This window comes from Branchiostoma floridae, chromosome 18 (genome assembly GCF_000003815.2).
Source record: "Branchiostoma floridae strain S238N-H82 chromosome 18, Bfl_VNyyK, whole genome shotgun sequence".
Taxonomy (NCBI): domain Eukaryota; kingdom Metazoa; phylum Chordata; class Leptocardii; order Amphioxiformes; family Branchiostomatidae; genus Branchiostoma; species Branchiostoma floridae.
The window spans coordinates 4,735,321-4,753,922 of record NC_049996.1 but is presented as its reverse complement, the minus strand read 5'-3'; positions in this window follow the sequence as shown (position 1 = coordinate 4,753,922).

Here is an 18,602-nt window from a genome sequence, read left to right as displayed (position 1 = left end):
TACCAGCTTGGATATCTCGTAATACTTCTTCCCAGTGCCGTTCTCAGTCTTCAGGCTGAAAAAGTAGATTATGAAAATTGAAATGTAACGATTAAAATGTATTCCTCGAATAGAAGTAAACAATAGTACACAGGGATACAATGAGACTCACTCTTCGCTAAAGCAGCCTTTTGCAACATCCTTAACGTCGAACGGAAACATGAGTTTGAAGTTCAAGTTCAGCAGCTCCGTAATGGTGCCCATGAACATCTCGACAGGTTTTGGGTATGTAGGGATGGTCTTCAGCCATTGGCTGAAGGTGTCTTTGAAGCCGGTTGTGTAGAAATCCGCTACGACGGCCGCGACTTCCTGGTGACCTCCTTCTGCGGTCACGCGGGTGTTGGACGTCTTGGAAGATTGGCTGTAAGATTTATTAGCCCATAAGTAACTAACTAATGCTTTGAACAGAAGATATGAAATTAAAATTTCTGAAGCGAATCGATCAAATGCCACTAGGGGGTTTGTCTATGGCTTTTCTAACAAAAACAACACGGTTTGAAAATGAATTCAAATAACATTTATGATAAGTTTGAACAATTTGAAGTAAAAGAATATTGCAATAAAATACTTAAAATGTTAAATTGACGTATGGTGAAACTAACTGTTATCTCTTTATTTACTACAATTGTTAAGCATTTATATGCTTTGTCATTGTTGGAACATGTTCCATAAATATGAGTAATTTTTCCTCCATAAAAACTATTATTTCCCAATTATTATAATTATTCCCAACTATTATTAATTAACAAAATTGGGGACTTAAAAATGTTCTCTACATGACAAGGATGTGAGAATTGCCCTTTTCAAAGCCCACCGACCAAGTTACAAAATGTTGTATCATCTCTCTTCGATTTAGACAATAGCTTTCAAAAATGTTGGAACAAAATGCGCCAAACACTTAGATAAAAATAAAGATAAAATGTATGTTCCAAAACAACAAATTGAACATGTGATGATCGAATCCAGTCTTTGTTAAGATATGATGCACTGTACACACATTCACGTGTGCTATTAGCATAACACAAAAGCAGGGGATACTTGCCCATTCCTTGACTGAAAATCTTTGAGAAGTTAAAAAATGGGGTAAGCCCAATTTCTTGTAAACTCAGAAGTGAACTCAGAAGTTATCATTTCAAAACAACCAAGCAAAAACCAAATAACTGTCCCAAATTTCAAGCAAAAATGATAAAGAGGACTCCATACGCGCTTTCACTGGATCCCTTCATTCCGAAGGAAGCTCCGGCCGAGAACATTCCACTATAAGAGGCCTGTGCCTCTACGGAAAACTCCGTCAGACTTTGGGTCTTGGAGGCCTCCTGGGTCTTGAACACCCTGAAGGATCCGCCGAACTTTGCTGACTTGATGTAATGAGTTCCATAGCGGATGATGAATTTCTCTGCAATGAAGACATTAAGTTCATTTTATTTTGTATTACAGTTTAACTGGGACATACAAAAAGGCACTCCTGCAATGCTTCTTGATAGCATTACATAACAATGATCTAATGATCAAATAAAAACCAAAGGTCAAGTAAATTATTATAAAAAGAATTACATCATCATATGAATCGTATGACATGTTTGCTGAATAGAACTTAAAAACAAGCACTTACGTAGTTCTTGTTTTCCCGTTTTAAAAGAATCGGGGAGGGCCAAAAAGTCTCGTAGGAAATCTAGGCTCAGGGTATCCGGCCGAACGTCATCAAGGAAGATTTCATACCTATCAAAAAGTGAAGTAAGAAAGTTATAAACGGTGGGAATGCTAGAGATTGCAAAAAAAGAAAAAAAAGTAATATTCATGATTATAACTACCACAGGTTCAGCTCTACTAAAACATTTTAAAACTATCATAGACATCAATTACTGTTCACTTAATAATAAACAGACTCCTCTTCGGAAACGTAGTTTTAGAGGGTCATGTTGCTTTTGCGTCGAGATGTAAACGTTCTAGGTTGAAATCCATAGAAATCCATAGCTAGGTATACCCCTTGCTTTGAAAGTCATTTTCACAAGAACATGTGAATTTTCCTTAGAGAGGTACTCCAGAAAGACCAAACCTGGAGCAGGTTTAAGGACCAATTGCACTTGATAAAAAGGAGAGGTAGTGAATCAAAGTTGTCTTACACAAACTGTGTAAACAATACTTTACGCAAACTTTAACAAAACCTTACGCCTTGACAGAATTAGTTCACCGGTCATGTGAAACAAACAAACAAACAAACAAACAAACAAACCTGACAACATTACACTCTATGAGTGACATGATCATCTGCTTCTGGGAAGATGACTTCGAACCATATGCTGCATCTATTGCAGCCTGTAATGTCATGAAAATTGTCATATTTTCAAATGCTTATCACAAAGGATACTCAAATTGAAGCTGGCAATATAAATAAGCTTACTAACACCTCAAGTAGCATTGTTTCAAACCTGCTACATTGCGAAAAAATCAATCGGACGACGAGTTTTTGAGCTCTGAGTGAAGTATTCAGTAGTGATACGTCCTTGTATTTTTTCAAAGAAGGTCTGCATTAGGTCTGAATTACGCTGAATTTAGAAGAAACCTGTATGTTTTACGCTAAATCATGGAAGGCAATTACGGTAAATTTGGTCGCCTCGCTACGCATTACGTAAATAAGATGGTTTTCCCTACGAACTACGAGAAATGAAAATAGGCTGCCTACGCCTTACGTAAAAGGGCATACAGACCCTCTTTTGATTGTCCTGTGTTTTCTTAATCAACTACGTCACCCTTGCCTTGTCGCCTTTAAGTCGTTTTCACCTCGCCCTGGTACCGGTAGATATTCGATATTTAGACTTCAATCTTATAATTTCGAATCTGGGTAGACTTTCATCTACAGAAACCCGACGATACTCGCTAAAACTGAGACCGCAAAATCTGATGGCGTACGGCCATGAGTAGATCGAGTTTTGACCGATGTTTGATTTTTTGCATGTGTTGATTTTCTTAGAAATAGCGTGTGATTCTGACTTTCTGGGTTCTGCAGTAGCAAGTAGGTTTAGTTTATTACAGAGTTTCTTTTTTTATTATCACTTATTATGCAAACTTCTCGTAATCAAGTATAAAATTGATTAAACTATTGCCTTTTTGCGAGGAACTTCTTGTATGATCTTTTCCGGTTGCTGGAGGTCAGGGGAAGTTCATTATCATTGAAGTCTTTCCTACGATCGCACGAGGCTCGCTCAATGTGACAGGGACTGTTTTCAGGCGAAAAATGCGCGCGACATTCTTAGGCTCTTAAATTCGGCCGACCTTACAGCGATCAAGAAGTACGACCGAAGCTCGTCGACAATGTGAATGATTTATAATGGGTTCCCGTTCGAAAGTACGCGCGACCCTGGGTCGATTTTAAAATCCACCGACCTTCCAGCGATCACGGCTAAACCTCGTCGACAATGTGACAGGGGCATTACGACTTCTGTTTGTTAAGTGAACTATTCAGTCCAAATGATCACAAAGCTAAAGTAGGGAGTGTTAACATGTTGACGACTAGATACAAAACTCAATTTCAAATCAAAATATGCATAAAATGGAACCTGAAATCCCCATCCAGAGAAAGACATCCCAGCTTTCATCTGAAGGGAGCGACGGTAGGCTGATTTTGACTCGAAGACGAAGGAGGAAACTTTCGTGTCGTAGATTCCCTGAACATTCATGGTATCTGGAACATCCCCATCTTGATACCTGTGATGCGGTAAATTGATACTAGTACCTCTGAAAAATATCATGAGCTACCCCCCCCCCCCACCCCTTGGCTCTTACAATGTTGTGCTTTCTGCACATAGTAGCTTTTTGAAAATAATGTTAGAAACTTGTATCCAAGTGGTCTGGTGATGTGAGACTATGTAGCATTGCTACAGTTATATTTGCGATTCGAGGCCGGGCCGGAAGCTTGCTGAAACAACAACTTGAGCTATCAAAGGCGATAGTACACATAGAAGGTACAAACTGAGTAGTCAGGAGCATTGTTTACACATATTCCTTAGTAAACACTTTATTTATCATTTCCGTAAACAGCTCTGCCGGGACTCGGTCTTCAGAAATTAGACCGTAGCATTAGTGTGAGCTATACCGTAGTGGCAATATGGTGCAATGGTACCTTGAATATATTCTAGTTGTAGACCCATGAATCGAGCCCCTTAATATGAGTATGTAGGATTTGCTAAGCAAAAGAACTCACTTTCTTTTATTCTTACAGAACCGCTGCACGAGATTCTTCTTTCTGGACGCGCTGCTGTAGTCCCCGCGACCATCGAAGCCGACCCCGATGTAGGTGCACCCTTCCATCATGGCCTGTCAGACAACACAATTTATATGTTAAGTCATTATGTAGGACATTTAATTTATTCCTTATTTGTTGTTGACATTGTTTTGAAGCATGTATCACCATTAATTTATTTCACAACTGATTTGAGGAAATTGTTGTTCAGTCCATCATGGATTCTGACTGTTTTTTTGTAGAACATCTAGGAAATCATTTATTTAGATATCAGTTGAGTTAAGAACAAGAATAAGTCAGTCACGGAGAATGATGAGATTCTACAAATATTGCAATATTGATGCGGAAAGAATGCAAAATACAGCCTTATATATTTTCACTACATCGCTTTCATATACAATAAATATGCTTTATAAACTTTTAGGAAAATTTTGTATGATATGCGGAATTGTTGCACGCCTTAGAAGTCCATAAATAGGGAATTCATATCTAAATTTACAGTCAACGACAGGGAGCTCTACCAGTAGAATCTGTTTAGTCATATACTTGAATGTAAGTTCATCTGTGGCGGTAGTCAACATTATGTTACAATCTTAAGACCATATATCCGTACACAAAACAAAGCCCTTATCAACAAGCTTTCGATCAGACCTCTGACCCTTCTCAAGTTGAAATGACCCAGAGCCTAAGTCACAAATCCGGAGCGGAAATGTGACATCAGCAAAGGGTCAAAGGTGCTTCAGTTGGCAGTCGGTATTGGACTGACCGAAAGCTTGTTGGTAAGCGCTGTATTTTTGTGTACGGATATATGGTCTGAAAATTGTAACGTAATGTTTAGTCAAATACATACGTATGACCAAGCTACTTACATAGCAGCGCGGTATGACAGTCTTGACGTTATAGCAAGGGTCTCCGGGTCCGTATTCTTTCCCAAAGCAGCCGTTCATCAGAGCAGCGCCCATCCCGATGGGGAAGGCAAACGCAGGAGGCTGAGAACTGCTGTCAGCTTCTGGTTTCTTTCTAACAGTGTACATAAGCACAGTTAAGAATGTAAGTACATTATGAGATTGCTGTCAGTACATGATGTAACAAAGTCTAGAACACTTAACCTGAGAAGTAACATATTCACATAGAATCACCGAGTTATTCGATTTCAATGGAAAGAGTTAGAATATTGGACATAGAGCCAGACTTTGTCGTTAATCAAAGGAGCCATCTACATCAGAGCTATCTAACCATCCCCGAGCAGAGACGGTGGCTGCCATAGACTTCTTGCAACCTATGATCCACTTCTTACTGAGTCACGTGCTCTGTCTTCATAACGTGACGTCACGAAAGCAGTGGGGTGCTCATTCCTTGACAAAGACTGGTGCTGTTCAGTCGAAAATGTGGGTGAGTCCAATCTTTGTGTTGGACATTACAGTTAAACTAGTTCTATAATGACTTCTACCAACCCTAATGAACTTTCAATTTAAGGCCTGGAACACCAGGTAAATAGATAAAAACAACAATATAAATCTGCACAGATTAACAAAAAGGGTACCTACTAATGTATATGAAGGTATAAAAATGCACCAAAAAGAAGTACAAACAAGAACACAAGATCATATAAAACAATCCACGTTATCATTAACACGTCAAAATGACGACACCACTTCCCATCATGCAACATCCCCTTGGGACGAAACACAACACTCCCTTGAGACAATATGGCGGCACCCATGGACGACAAAGAAAAAAAGGCAACGAAAACAATACAGGTTATTTAATAACGTACTTGCCACCCTGCTGAACGTCCACCTTCATGTGCATTCCTGGTGGGGCGAACATGTCGTCCTTTATCATGCCCTTGTCCTCAGAGAGACTGATTTCAGCCTGGGAAAGAAACATTTACATAAACAATTTTAATTAGAAATGCAGAAACTCCTCCACAGACTCAAATAGACGATAAAAAAGATACAACGTGCACAAACACATTTTAAACAAGCTTAAACAACCACAAAAGATGCACAAAAACACACACATGTGTACGAATAGATTTTATATCCGTTTTCTTAAGTGTCTGCGCCGCAACAGCTAAGAGATCAAACATTCCAAAGGTCATTTACGAACATAGCAGTTAAAGAACAAACAGTCTTAAGTCCTTTTTTCCTGTTGTGTTTTAGATAACACTTTAAAATAATGCATTTTATGTCAATGAGTGTCGTCCAATGGTCTAGTGGCATGGCTACAGGGCTCAAGATGGGGACGTCGCGGAATCAACTTTTGGTATTTCTGGCTAGAAACCTTGTCAATGGGACTGTCTATACTAGGGGTGGGTACCGGTACAGTCCAGGTCCAGTTCAGGTCCAGAGGGTCAGGTCCGGACCTGAACCTGGACCTGGACCTGATTCAGTATGACTCATACCAATGGTCCATTTCACTAGGAAGAAATCTGTTTGGTGGAGTATAAGACTTATACTGGCGTTTTAAAATCCTAAAACGCTGACTGCCCCTGTACGATTGTCTGTAAAACTTGGTCGAAACTCTACTCTACTTCACTCTTGTTAGGTTTTTCCACCTGCAAGCGCATAAAACGTGTGAATGCCTTATAAAATAATCTGTTAATTTTCTAATCGGTCCAACATCCGGTTCACCTAATTTTTTCAGGTCCGGTTTTTCTGGACTGGTCCAATGAGAAAAACCGGTTTTGTACCGGTACGCTGGACCGTTGCCCAAAATACCAAGTTTGGCCGCTCTTCGATAAGTCATTGATTGCCATATAGTGGCAGGGGACCATAAAAAAGATAACTGCCTTTATCTCTTTTGCGAATCCAGGTCCATTAGGGACAGGTGCTTTGGCAGGTGCAGCTCCTCTGGCAGGTGCAGCTCCTCTGGCAGGTGCAGCTCCACTAGCAGGTGCAGCTCCACCCATACCTTTCTTTACAGCTGTAACACAGACGACACTATAGAGATTCAACAATACGGTAAACGGAAGCAACTTATGCAATGGTTACGTAATATATTTCAAGATGGCACATCATCTGTTATTGATCCATAGCTCTTTACACAAACGTTAAATGTAAATTACAGATGGGATTTGCTCCGCAATACTGTTATTGCAGAAATATTCGCGGTGGTTTTATTTTCGCGGTTTTGCGGTGGCCACTTCACCGCGAATGTAAAACCACCGCAAACATTTTCCATGGCAGTAAGAGACTACGGTGCATGGTGCTACCGCGAACTTAAAACCACCGCGAAAAGTAATTTTTCCCGCAAACGCGAAATTAAATCCCGCGAACTTAAATGCATTTACTGAAGACTATGCCTGCTTACGCTGTACTTGTGTATTGAAAAGGGGCAAACAGTGAGGATAGACAATAATGTAAATTTGAATCAGAAAACGTTAAAAGAACATCAACACTGACTGTACTGAATTCAAACTGTAATGTTTTGATCTGAAGAACCAGTCTTACATATGGTGTTCCAGAAAATACCAGGCAATGATGAAATATAACTCACCTGAACCGAGCACGCCGTCTATTACTGACTGCATGGCACTTTTCTCTATTGCTCCCGCCACCTCAGCCTCTTTTTCCACACTTTTCGCCATGATGTCTGGAGCCATGTTTTTCATAGAACCCAGTTTCTTTATGGTATCCGTCAGTTTGGTAATATTGAACTTGTTTCCACTTGCTGTACCAAAGATAAAAGCATAGTATTAGATCAAATTGCTTTCTTAATAGAAGTGTAGTAGATATCAGTATGGGTGGTGTCTCACTGGTCCGGGGGAACTGGCAGGGCACTGCCGGGATCGAAAGATACTCAACGAAGTTCAGAGATAAAGAACGAATTTTCTTACGTTTTGTATATTTTGTTGTCTTCACTCTTACGTATTACGCAATATCGGAATTATTTAAAAAAAACTCAGCGAAAATGAAACAACAGTGCCACGGTGAACCCCACAGTGCTGCACCGGTACCCAAGGTGCAGAGAGATACAACCTCAAAATATGTCCTTCCTTTAATATTGCATCCAACAGGAGACAAAATGCCAAATCCATATTGCATATATATCAAAGGGGGACGCAACAAGCATAGGTTTTAAAAGGCAAGTTATCAGAGCTATCTTCCACATTAGTTTTACTTTTGTTACATGTAGCTTATTACAGATATTACAGATTGAAGAAGACCTATTTCTGAAGTCTTTAAGTAAATAATTTGTTATAGGCAGAGATATTCTGTAATTCCTCCAGTGATAAGTCCAATTGGCACTATAAGGAGAATTGTGTTTATTTTTAAAAAAAATGCAGACTTACACAAAAGCTTCCCAGCAAGCCCAGAAATAGCCGGTAAGAAACGTTTATTCCTAACGTAAGCGTCATCAGGTTGTGCCGCCTGGAGCGCCTGTTGGATGTACGACGAAACGTCATCAGGTTGTGCTGCCTGGAGCGCCTGTTGGATGTACGACGAAACGTCATCAGGTTGTGCCGCCTGGAGCGCCTGTTGGATGTACGACGAAACGTCATCAGGTTGTGCCGCCTGGAGCGCCTGTTGGTTGTACGGCGAAGCGTCATCAGGTTGTGCTGCCCGGAGCGCCTGTTGCATGTACGGCGAAGCGTCCTCTGCTGCTGCAGCTCGCAGGGCTTTATTCAGGTCATCAGGCAGCGATACTGCAGCACAAACGTGCAAGAACAAACATTATACATGCGGTAATATACTAATGATTAACCTCCCCGACCAGATAAGAAACATAATTGTAAAACTTCAGGATTATATTCACGAACTTTTACCTTAAGTTAGAATAACAACATCAAATTTAGGTACAGCAATTGAAACCTTCTATTTTCTTTGATATTATAGATTCGATCACTAATAGTGCAGACGAACAGTTTTTAGAACAAACAAGCATTAGGAAAAATTGTTACAGCTGTCTGTAAGGATCGAGTGGCGCAGTGGCAGAGTTTTTCAGAACCGGGAGGTCTCGAGTTCGAATCCTGTCGTGTCACCGATTTGTGCCCTTGGAAAAGGCACTTGACACGGCTTTCCACACTTTAGTCAGAATAAAATGAGTAACTAGCTAGGGCCGTCCCCCGAAAGGACGTTAATGAAGGTCCCGTTTTTGGGGAGAGCCACACCTCGAGCACGTTAAGACCGCACTACACGTGCGATGGTGCGGTGTGAGTGGTTCAAAACCTACAGTCATTGGCCGCACCTGGGACAGTTATTGTGTTATTGAGGTCACATGAGAAGCGACGAATGGCAGCTTGCTCCAGACCCTTGGGATTAGCCCCCCCGCCCCAGGAAGACCTGAATCAAGTTTCATAAGATTGACAACCATTTCTTGTTCAAACTTACGCTCGTTACTTGGGGAATTTTCTATTTCTTGGACGTCTTTTTCTCCTGACAGCATTTCTGGATCTTGTGCTGCATCAGTCGCTGTGTATGTAGCAAAATAAAGAGAACATTTCGTTATAAATAAGGGCAAAAGCAATGATGTTCATTAAACGTAATCTATTATTTTTGCGAAACTTTGAACTACAGTATTAACAGCGATGAAGATTAGCATTATCATTATTATTATCATGATGTTCATGATGATGATGATGATACAGAGATATCGATGAAGGTGACGATGACAAATTGATCGATGGTGATTAATGATTGTAAGAATGTTGATCACAAACGTGCTTTGTAATATCTTAACACAAACTAAGATAAATGGTTGTCCTCGATCTGAGAAAACGAAACCTAAAACTTCTCCCATGTTACAAAAAAAAAATAAAAGAAATTACATAGAATGTCTCGAGTATGTCTCTTATTCGCAATGAGCTCCAGCTGTCCCTTGTCCTTATCGTATCCGTAAAGTGGGGCGTTTTTGTCTGCTGCTGAGCGGAAGGCTTCCTGAAGGGCTGAAATATTGAAATAAATATATTTCTGCACAAGCCCGCTGAAGGTACACTATACAAGAGAAGTGTGTTATAATATACAGTCTACACTTGAGATGAAATTACCTTACCGCTCAGTAGTTGCATCTACATTGCGTTTATTTTACACTTTTCCCTGTCACCGAAATTAAACATTTCCTGACTTCATGTAGTCATATACAGTTTTACTCAATGTTTGTTCGACAGATGTTGCAATGAACTATCAGGCTATGTTCCTGACTTTCTAATAATACTACCGCCATATAATCAAGATAATTTCCGCTCATGACGTAATAGTGGACTAGTGAAAGTGGCCTAGGCCTGTTCGGAACTTGACACCTCGATTCTCAACAAGTTAATTGTATGTAAATTGTATGTTCTGAAAAGAAAATTTTGACCAGTCCGGTACCAAGTTCCGAACCGGCCGCCATGTTTCCTATGACGTCACGGGCGGACAAAGACTTACTTTCCTCGCGACAGGAATCGACAAATAGAAGTATGATTCGTTAGGTTCGACTTTCAATGCGATAGAAAGGTCATTAAGAAATTTGTTCATTCAAAATACTAATTATATTTGTTTGTAATTTGAAACTTTTGCATTTTGTTGTCTTGATGTCATAGGTATCCAGAAATAGACGACTTTGCTTTTTTTGCGTGAAATCTGCGTTCATTGTACTCGGACTCAAAATCTATCAGTCTACTCTGCTAAGGCCATGTTGATTTGATTTTATGGATAACATCATCTGGAAGCCCCCCAAAATGATGCAAGAGTACGTATAAAAATGGCCAAATTAAAAACAAAACATGTTGCCCTAGCCCTCATTATGAAATGCAGGTCATTTCACATTTTCCTCCTTGTCTTAGCAATTGAAGTTCGCAGTCTAAAACATAAATTTCCGTCTTTTAATATTGTTGCACCTTGAATATACATTTATTTGCCATTGTAAAAGATACTTTGTATGCTTTACATCGCCGTTGATATTTTTTGAAACGGATAAAACAAGTGCACGTGCGGGTTTGATCAAAATAACGAAATGAACATGGCCTTGTGTTACCAAATTTATTTTACAAGTGATTGTTTTTCACCTGCGAAATGACCATTGCCATAGCATTTTTAATATTTCTGAAATCAGATCAACCCTATTCTTTGACAGTCATCAGTGGCATACAGCTCTTTATTTGGTGCACGGATATTAAGTCTTAAAATTGTAACATAATGAAGTAGTGTTGAAGAACTCACATAGAATATCTCTCGAATGTCTTTTATTCGCAATGAGATTCCTGAAGGCTTCCTGAAGGTCTTCATCAGTCGGCAGGGCTGAAATATTAACAATCTCTGTTCACATAAACTGGCTATACTTTACAATTAAATCATCTTGATATTTTACATCATACAGCCATTGGCACATACATGGAAAGAGCACACAGTTCCGGAGTCACATCTGCATGGTGCGCGCTTAGTAAGTTTCTTGTCTCCTCGATGACACTGTGCTTTACTTACAAAATATTACAGTAAAAACGTATACTACGTATTTTTTTTTGAGTGACCACCATCCACACAAGACAGCGATAAGCCAGATGTGGGCATGTTTCCCAACAAGGAAGCATGGAGGTCCATGTAGGAAGATCACAGTTTGTAGACATATTTGTATGATGCACTGATGTTGCGACTTCTCTCACTAAGCCTTGGTATTCAATGCTAAAGGGTCGATTTAGCTTACTATGTAAAGAAATTGCAGGAAAATCTACTTTTTGAATTGTCCAAATATTACGTTGTATAGCTTTAACACTTCCTTACCACATTTAGCCGTAATCCCTAAGTATAATTTGCATAGCTTAGTATTATTCTATGAAAGACATTTGTAAGAAAATAGGGAGCTTTGTTATGAAAATCAAATGAATATGACGCCCTGTCAGTAACTTAGCACCTTGACTTGTAAGAAAATCAAGCATCATAAATACTTATGAATTTGACATAGATAGCGCACTGATTGCGTAACAAGAATAGTCGTTTTGCTAGTCTCGGTACCAGGCTCCGAACAGGCTACCGTGGTTCCTATGAAGTCACGAGCGAAAAATGGTAGAATTATCCGGCAACAGTTATTAGGCATCTAAAGTGGGATTTCTAAGATTTGATGTTTTCAATAACTTTGAAATAGTGTACATTGTGTACAAAAATCTTTGTTTATTGAATATCTATTGTACAGATGATTCAGAAAAAAAACGGTGATTTTTACAAAAAGGCAACTTGAAGTCAAACCCTTACCTATGGACTCCTCGATGACACGATGTCCACTTTCCGACGGGGCGTCCTTCCTGGAGCCGGTCCCGATCAGATACATGGAGATGGCCAGAACCACCAGAAGGGGGAGTAAAAGCCTCTTCCCTCTCTTCCTCATCTTGAGAAACTGAAAAATGAAAGTCAAAAAGCAATAAGAGACAGACAGATTGACGTATTGCTCTGTAAGAGGACAAAGAGTCTTGTCTCTTCCTTAACATTCGCTTTTATATCGTGCCTCAACAGAAGAAATTAATAACAGCAGTTATGTACTTACATAAGGCTCGTTCTCATTTAATGTCAAAAAATGCTGTCGCCTGACTTTGCGACTTAATATGCAGCAAATCTTAGACAAAAAGCACTGGTTCCGTTTTTCCACAAACCCTGTAATTATTTACAAACGATGCACCACAACATTCATATTGGTTGATGTCTTGGAAGGTTATCCTAGCCACGGGTGGGATTTCACCCCCTAAAAATTGACTGTCGCCTGAGGAGACACGAAGAATTCAAAGAGTATCCCTAAATGTAACAATTCAGTTCACAGAATGACTGTTCGGCAGATAAAACCGGCTACGAAGACCCTTTGCCGTATCACGTCAGATCGCTACTGTCACTGATCTTGGAGGCTGTGTGGAGTGGTTAATGCTTGTCGCCAAATTCTGTAACAAGCGTTACCAACACGAGTACGATGGCTGCCACGGTTATATCATCCAAGCATAAGACTAGAAATGGCCGTTTTTGTGACACTGTGTAGTTTATCTGGCTTTATATAGAAACAAGTAAGGGTTGTTGACTACCCTAACTTGTTTATCAAAATGTTGTACAGAAATGACTGTAACAAACGTTACCATTGTTCGATGCTGTCTAAGCTTTCTATTTGACTTGGTGTAAAAAAAATGTGTGTTAAGAATCCCTAGGGACGTCTACTTATACCTAAATGACGCAGTCAATAAGGTAAGTCCATTCGAAGGAAACAGGGTAAAGTCTATTGTTGTAACAAACGTTACCGTTTGTTACCTGCCATATAGTACATTACAAAATGTGACCAAAAATAATAAGTTGCCATTTTGCCATGTTTAAAAGAGGAATTTTCCTAAGCAACCAGTTGGTTTTCAGTGAAAATAAAGCAGATTAAATTTTTGACCAAAAATTGTCATTTTCTCCTTTTCAATGAGAACGAGTGATAAGCCGACCCATCACATCGATATAAATCTCAAGGAAAAGTGATGAAGATGATCTCCTAAGAGAGCGTAATAATAGCAAAATAAATAACAACAAAAGCAATCAAAGGTACATGTGACCGATTCCGGTAAAAATTAAGTCTTACACATGATTGAAAACCGTATCGTAGCCAAAAGAAGAATACAATATTCAGAGGACAATAACTGAGACGCTAAATCATTTAAAAGAAACTAAAGTAAGGTGGCCAGAGCTACTGTGGTAACAAGAAAGAATGACACAATTGTACTGCTTCGTTCCTCAAGTACAAGTGGGAAAAGTCTAGGCTAGGCTTGATGTGACAAATCAGCTTAGCTGGCCTACCCTATCATAATGTGTCAACAAGCACGGCTAACACTCATGTTCAAAGTAGTCAACAATCTCATCACCATACCCATTCAGAGTATTCTTACAAACAATAACACCACAAGAGGTCACTGCCAGCGCACACCTTACCGTGTAAAACTGAAACACATAGGGCATCTTACTTTCCCCGTACAGTGATAGATTGGAACAGTCTGCCAACATATCTGGTAGATGCCACTTCTGTAGAACAGTTCATAGCTGGGGCAGCAAACTGTCCTAGGACAAACTTTAATTCAAACTCAAAAAGCTTAGGAAACCAAGTTTGTATTTAGCAACACTTTAAATCGATATGCTTATAGCTTTTCTCCATTGCGCTTAATACTTCGAACCAAACGTGCATTTTTTTTGACAAGATTTACGGTGTAACTTACAAAGTAGGCCACGCACCTGCGAAGTTGTTTTGCTGCACCAAAATGTGGTCGAACCAGTTCACCAATGATTAATCATCCTGCCAGCGAAAACTGTTGATACAAAACAACCAACCGATTCCTAGTGACCGTTGACCTCTGGCTGTTAACAAGTCGTTGCAATAGCAACAAGACTATTTTTTAAAATCAAACTTAACTAAATCATTGCCAACTTAGATCAAGGAAAAGTTGAAGGCTCTAGCACAAAACGTTCTATCATTATGCGACATGCAAAATTGGCGCGAGCCTCAAAAGCCACCACCCCCCGTCTGAATAGGATAAACTGATGCTTTTGCATCTTCTGAAATAGTAAAGCAGTTTCTTTGCCTTGCCTGTTTGAAAAGAAAAGAAAAAAATACCATCAACAGTCACTTTTCTACATAACTGAAATGAAAATACCCCATTCCCTTCGCATTTCTATGCCTACACTCAAATTCTTTTGACAACTGTATCTTCAGTATGAAATTAAAATAGATGTTCTATTTGCATATACAGTACGGCACACCAAAAGCGAATAGAGATATGTAGGCTCCACATTGTACTTTTGGGCCTTCGCATGTGCTGTACCGTGCATATCTTGGTACTTTTCGTTCTACCTCCCTTTTCAGGACTTCTTTATGAAGAGTGTGAAGACTCGGTACCTTATGATCTGTCATCTAAAGTTGCTTTGATTCAGGTCTACAGTATCAATTTTTCCTCAATATAGTTCCAGTCAATGTAACAACTTTCAATTTCGACAACAACCGTGCCGACTTTTTGCCACGGTTGAGCATTGTACTTAATGATTGATCATCCTGTCTGCTAGCACAAAGAAACATGCCGATTCTTCCTCAACAACACCCCCTTATCTGTCAATCAAAATCATCTCGCTCTATTTGTTTTCAGGACTGTTGTCAAGAATTATTAATTGACTGTCCGATCGGTGACCTCTGACCTCCGCATTCTAAAGACGTTTGGTCAGAATAAAGAAGCTTCTGTCACAAACGTTTCAAAGATTAAGACAATAATCTTCAATCCTCTATCAAAAAGGATGTTTAGTTTGACAAATTCACGAAAAGTGATAATAGCAGTTACAACAACAGACTAATAATATGCATTTGGGAGGTCTTTCAAGGTTACTTTTCAGTAAGACCACAGCACGTCAATTTTGTGGATGACATCAGGCTCTTATTGATATTTGCCTGATTTCAGGAAAGAAAACAAGATTTTTTTTTCATTTTCAGGGATGGTCAGATAGACCAAAATAGGCAAACATTCTGTGTATGTTGTAGCCTAATAATCATACCTGTTAAGTGACACTAGTGAGGTAGCCATGACTATACTTGCAGAAGTGAAACATGTTAGATAGTTGTAAAAGTGGAAGCCATGAATGAAGTTGCCAGCTTGGCAAGTGATACCAGTGTATAACACAGTAGTATCACTTTTACTACACTAGTTCACTTCTCTGATAAACGTTTTGTCACTTTAAATCATGTTACGATGTGCATAATGTTTATTTCGAAAATCTAGCCATCTTGCTTTTTTTTCGCTCATTATTTTTGCACTCTACATAGGAAGTCATCCATAAAATTTACATGCTGTGGCCTTACATAAAAAAAATAGAGCCGCATCGCACTAGTATCAAACGAAAAAGTTTAGAAATCAGACGTACAAAAATGAAATTTGTTTCCACGAAGGAAAAATGAGCTCGACCTTTTTTCGTCGACCCTCATCACTTCGGTAAAAAATCGCATTCCTAGTCCTGATGTGCACCGGATATTAGGTGTCTTATTCTGCATTTAAGGAATCTGAAGACGTTGTAATCATTGTACATCAGGTACGTGCGACCGCTGTGAGAGTATGCTCTGATTCCCATTCAGTAGATTTCTAGCGAGGGCAACGCCCATGAAGTCCGCTCCTTCAAATGCAGAGTAACCAATTAACACTAAACTGGTGGCACGCGAGGGGCAGGGGGGAATATTTCACACCTATTGTCCGTCGATTACTGGCTGTTAAATACCGTCAATACATTACAAAGGAAATCTTAGTAGGGCTTCCTTTAGTTTACAGCATGTATCTTCTGAGGTGGTCCCTTTCAATGCTGGTAATATAGAATAGAAGGAAGGAATAAAAAAAACAATACGACTTGAGTACATAACGTTATATTTGACAATTTACTACAGCCGTTGCGCACGGTTCATCAGAGAGGACGTCTTTTTACCTACTATGGTGACAAGATTCAAGTTGTGACTTGTAGAAGTACAGTAGAACTACGTGATGTTTTTATTTTATGTTTTACAAAATAACAACGATGGATAATGTTACATTATCCCAAAACTTTATAAACATTATTCATTGCAAAATGCATGCATGCATGCAATATGATGAGCGTGATTGCCTTATCAGTACATCTATTTGTTCAACATAGATAAGTAGACAATCTCTAAGGAAATATGAATACACTTTGATCATAACAGTACAAATGCTAATACTAATTCATCGGCGACTTCTTTATAATGAAGCCACACAGCCGGCTCATCACAATAGTACCTGTGACTTCTGGCGGAAGAGTAGGTTCTACTGTACTTTTAGTTCTACTCAATTCAATAAAGGCACATTAATCGTTTATTTGTGGTCCATTCTTGGGGCTAACCCAAGTCACTTCCTCGTCACAATTTTTACACGCCGTGGAGGCTTCTATAGCTTTCCCAGTGACGCAAACATAGTTTGACGTTCCACAATTGTCGCACCGGGCGCGTTTGAACTTACTGTGGTGTTCTCCTGGCAAGACAATGCGTTTGTGAGTCTGTTTGATTTTTTTCGGTGTTTGTTTGTTGGCCTGGTTGCTTGTTGTTGTTTCTGTGGCTGATGTGGTGTTGTCGGTGTTCTGTGTGCTACTGGAGGGACGGCGCACCGCAGTGTTGGCCTGCTGTATTGTGCGGACAAGCCTGGCCTGTGCGACTCTCTCGTCGCGGGTGTGTGGCTTTTGCACAGATTATACTGTCTGAAGCTCTTTGACAAAGTTTTTCATTAAGATTGCTGTCTGCTTTGCCTGGTAACTGGACATGCCCTCCCACTGCACATCGCGCAAGGCTGCTTCCACCTGCATACGAGCATCGTCTTGGTCGTTGTGAGCTTGACTAGAGTCCGAACTTTCAGGGACTTGTGGGTCTGTCATCTCGTCCACACGTTCGTTTAATAGACTCATTGTTTGAAGCTACGAGCATAGTTGGGTTTCTAGCATCCGGGGGAGCTATGTTTGCTAGCAGGTGGGGCTTGAACTTCTGCACATACAGCCGACATGCGCCGATGTGTTTGCAGATTATGGCATTGTGAAAGTTGTCGCTGCAGTCACAGATCATGGTGGTTAAGCAGACATTGTACCGTACCCCTTTTCTGCTACTGCTTTTGATTTTGAACAAAAGCAGTGCCTCACTTTGTAGCCGGAGAACGGAGCTGTCCTTACTGTATGCTTGTATGTACATCTCTGCCATGCTCTGTCTGTTCCTCTCTGCTAGTGTCGCCCGTGCGGTATGGAGCCCGAGGTCAACCTCCTTCTGCTTCTCCATGTAGAATCCAACTGCACTTTGCCCCCCGTGGAAAGTGCCATCGTCCGGATTTCCAACCAGAGCGTCCATCAGGACATCCAAACGGTGGTTGGCTCTCCCATTGAGTGTTGTGTACTTGATCAATTCCCAGTGCCGCTCTACAAGGTTGGTTGTGTCTGTGTCTCCGTGAGGGAACCTGCGACCAGCGCGAACCCACATATCACGCCATTCGTCGCAGTCCCATCCACGCGGGTACTTTGTGACTTGCTGAACTTTCTCATACTCGGAGTAAAACTGCTCCATCTTTTCATCAAATCTCTGCCATGTTGGTTGCAGCATAAGCTCGCACAGTTTTTTCGTAAACTTCTGCTGCCATTTCTCCTTCCAACTTTGGTAGCAAGTTCTCTGTCCATGCCTTTTTGACGTGGAACCAGCACAAGAGAAGACGGCATTTGGTCTGGGTGCCGTCTTCCCAGGACAAAGTGTCGTTCTCTACCGCACGCTCAATCGCCCTCTTCTCTGTAAGGGACTTGTCAATAATGATGGCGTTCGGTCGTGTCGTCATTGCAGGAGAGCTTCGAACCCAAGTCGGACCCCTGTCTCTTCGTGGTTGGTTCTT